Source organism: Schistocerca americana, chromosome 1 (genome assembly GCF_021461395.2).
Source record: "Schistocerca americana isolate TAMUIC-IGC-003095 chromosome 1, iqSchAmer2.1, whole genome shotgun sequence".
NCBI classification, from domain to species: domain Eukaryota; kingdom Metazoa; phylum Arthropoda; class Insecta; order Orthoptera; family Acrididae; genus Schistocerca; species Schistocerca americana.
In genome coordinates, this window is record NC_060119.1 from 1,030,776,369 (window position 1) to 1,030,780,183 (window position 3,815).

The 3,815-nt window shown below is 46.7% G+C and overlaps 1 non-coding gene across 1 annotated transcript; it reads left to right on the forward strand.

The window, feature by feature from the left end:
* Window positions 1–2,159: 2,159 nt before the first annotated feature.
* Trnas-cga lies at window positions 2,160–2,234 on the forward strand. The gene has a single exon. It is a non-coding gene; the product is annotated as a tRNA-Ser (tRNA).
* The last annotated feature ends 1,581 nt before the right edge of the window (window positions 2,235–3,815 follow it).

Genomic DNA, 3,815 nt, shown 5'->3' on the forward strand with positions numbered 1-3,815 from the left:
GTAAGTTGCTACGCGACCAAACTGCTGATGTCATCGGTCCCTAAGCTTGCACACTCCTTAATCAAACTTAAACTACCTTACGCTAAGGACAAAACCACACCCATGCCCGAGGGAGAACTCGAACCTCCGAAGGGGGGAGCCGCGCGGCCCGTGGCAAGGTGCCCTACACCGTACGGCTACCCCGCACGGCAAAGTACATCGAAGGTCTCTATGAAAGGGTAGATTTGTCTAACGACGTGATAGAAGAAGAAACAGTAATCAGTATAGAAGAGATAGCGGATCCAGTATTAGAATCAGAATTTAAAAGAGCTTTGGAAGATTTAAGATCGAATCAGACAGAAGGGATAGATAAAATTCCATCAGAATTTCTAAAATCATTGGAGGAAGTGACAACAGAATGGCTGTTCACGTTTGTGTGTAGAATGTATGAGTCTGGCCATATACCATTTGACTTCAGGAAAAACGTCAACCACACAATTCCGAAGATTGCAAGAGCCGACAAGCGCGAGAATTATCGCGCAATTAGCTTAACAGTTCATGCATCCAAGCAGCTGACAAGAATTGTGTAAGGAAGAATGGAAAAGAAAGCAGAGAATTTGTTAGATGACGATCAGTTTGGGTTTAGGACAAGTAAAGGCACCAGAGAGGCAATTCTGACATAGCTGTTGATAAACGAAGCAAGACTAAACAAAAATCAAGACATGTTCATAGGTTTGCCAACCTGGACAAAGTGTTCGACAATGTTAAATCGTGTGAGACGTTCGAAATTCAGAGAAAAATAGGGGTAAACTACAGGGAAAGACGAGTAATACACAATATGTACGAGAGCCCAGAGGGAACAATAAGACTGTAAGACCAAGGACGAAATTATCGAATTAAAAGGGGTCTAAAACAGGAATGTAGTCTTTCTCTCCTACTGTTCAGTCTACAAGTCGAAGAAGCAATGACGGAAATAATAGGAAGATTGAGGAATGAAATTAAAACTCATGGTGAGAGGATGTCAGTGATAAAATTCGCTGATGCTATTGCTATCCTCTGTGAAAGTGAAGAAGAATTACAGGAAACTTCCTGGCAGATTAAAACTGTGTGCCCGACCGAGACTCGAACTCGGGACCTTTGCCTTTCGCGGGCAAGTGCTCTACCGACTGAGCTACCGGAGCAGGACTCACGCCCGCTACTCACAGCTTTACTTCTGCCAGTACCTCGTCTCCTACCTTCCAAACTTTACAGAAGCTCTCCTGCGAACCTTGCAGAACTAGCACTCCTGAAAGAAAGGATATTGCGGAGACATGGCTTAGCCGCAGCCTGGGGGATGTTTCCAGAATGAGATTTCCACTCTGCAGCGGAGTGTGCGCTGACATGAAACTTCGTGGCAGATTAAAACTGTGTGCCCTACCGAGACTCGAACTCGGGACCTTTGCCTTTCGCCGGCAAGTGCTCTACCAACTGAGCTGCCGGAGCACGACTCACGCCCGGTACTCACAGCTTTACTTCTGCCAGTACCTCGTCTCCTACCTTCCAAACTTTACAGAAGCTCTCCTGTGAACCTTGCAGAACTAGCACTCCTGAAAGAAAGGATATTGCGGAGACATGGCTTAGCCACAGCCTGGGGGATGTTTGCAGAATGAGATTTTCACTCTGCAGCGGAGTGTGCGCTGACATGAAACTTCCTGGCAGATTAAAACTGTGTGCCCGACCGAGACTCGAACTCGGGACCTTTGCCTTTCGCGGGCAAGTGCTTATCCTTTCTTTCAGGAGTGCTAGTTCTGCAAGGTTCGCAGGAGAGCTTCTGTAAAGTTTGGAAGGTAGGAGACGAGGTACTGGCAGAAGTAAACCTGTGAGTACCGGGCGTGAGTCGTGCTCCGGTAGCTCAATTGGTAGAGCACTTGCCGGCGAAAGGCAAAGGTCCCGAGTTCGAGTCTCGGTAGGGCACACAGTTTTAATCTGCCACGAAGTTTCATATCAGCGCACACTCCGCTGCAGAGTGAAAATCTCATTCTGGAAACATCCCCCAGGCTGCGGCTTAGCCATGTCTTCGCAATATCCTTTCTTTCAGGAGTGCTAGTTCTGCAAGGTTCGCAGGAGAGCTTCTGTAAAGTTTGGAAGGTAGGAGACCAGGTACTGGCAGAAGTAAAGCTGTGAGTACTGGGCGTGAGTCGTGCTCCGGTAGCTCAGTTGGTAGAGCACTTGCCCGCGAAAGGCAAAGGTCCCGAGTTCGAGTCTCGGTCGGGCACACAGTTTTAATCTGCCAGGAAGTTTCATGTCAGCGCACACTCTGCTGCAGAGTGAAAATCTCATTCTGGAAACATCCCCCAGGCTGTGGCTAAGCCATGTCTCCGCAATATCCTTTCTTTCAGGAGTGCTAGTTCTGCAAGGTTCGCAGGAGAGCTTCTGTAAAGTTTGGAAGGTAGGAGACGAGGTACTGGCAGAAGTAAAGCTGTGAGTACCGGGCGTGAGTCGTGCTCCGGTAGCTGAGTTGGTAGAGCACTTGCCCGCGAAAGGCAAAGGTCCCGAGTTCGAGTCTCGGTCGGGCACACAGTTTTAATCTGCCAGGAAGTTTCATATCAGCGCACACTCCGCTGCAGAGTGAAAATCTCATTCTGGAAGAATTACAGGATCTGCTAAATGCAATGAACTGCCTAATGAGTACAACATATTACTTGAGAGTAAATCGAAGGAAGACGAAAGTAATGAAAAGTGGCAGAAATTAGAACAGCCAGAAACTTAACATCAGCATTGATCATGAAGCAGATGAAATTTAGGAATTCTGTTACCTAGGCAGCAAAATAATCCGTGACGGATAGAGCAAGGAGGACATCAAAAGCAGACTAGCACTGGCAAAAAGGGTTTTCCTAGCCAAGAGAAGTCTACTACTATCAAACATAGACCTTAATTTGAGGAAAAAATTTCTGAGAATGTACGTCTGTATGGTAGTGAAATGTGGACTGTGGGAAGGACGAAACAGAAGAGATTCGAAGCATTTGAGATGCCGTGCTACAAAAGAATATTTAAAATTATTTATTTATTTATTTATTGATTAAACTGATAAGGTAAGGAATTAGAAGGTTCTCCGCAGAATCGGCGAGGGAAGGAACATGTAGAAAACAATGCCAAGATGAAGGGACAGGACATCATGAAACAACTTGCTTTGTACTAGTGGAAATTGTACAGACTAAAACCTGCAGAGGAAGACTGAGACTGAAATATATCCAGTAAATAATTGAGGACGGTGGTTGCAGTGCAGCTCTCAGATGGAGAGGTCGGCGCAGGAGCCCAGGAGAGGAATTGGTGGCGGTCCGCATCAAATCAGTCAGAGGAACGATCACCCCCAAAAAGGGGAGGGTGGTCTACAGAGTTAAAAATTTAGCACATAGAACTGCCACCTCTCTCAACAGCACTGTTTTCACCCCGGCTAGGAATCGAGTCGAACTGATCTTGGGTGACAGATACGGGTACGTAATCCCACGCTGCTTCAACTCTGTGCCAGTGTTCACTAAACCTAGTGGCTGCGAGTTGTGGCGTGGCAGTCTCTTTGCAACTTATGACTAGAGGCTTTCAATGAGTGAGAAATCTGGAGAAACATGTTGGGCAGGGCAACTGTTGAAATTTCACTGTAACGAGGTAGGCCAGGGCAGCAATGGCAACATGCAGTCTTGCGTTATCTTGTTGACAGATAATGACACAGAGACCTCGAAGATAGGGCACAGCCACCGGTCTCAGAAAATGAGAAATGTAAAGGCTACTGGCCAAAGGATTGATTATGTGGACCAAAGGCGATTTTGTTGTGTACGCAATAGCACACCACGTCAGACGCT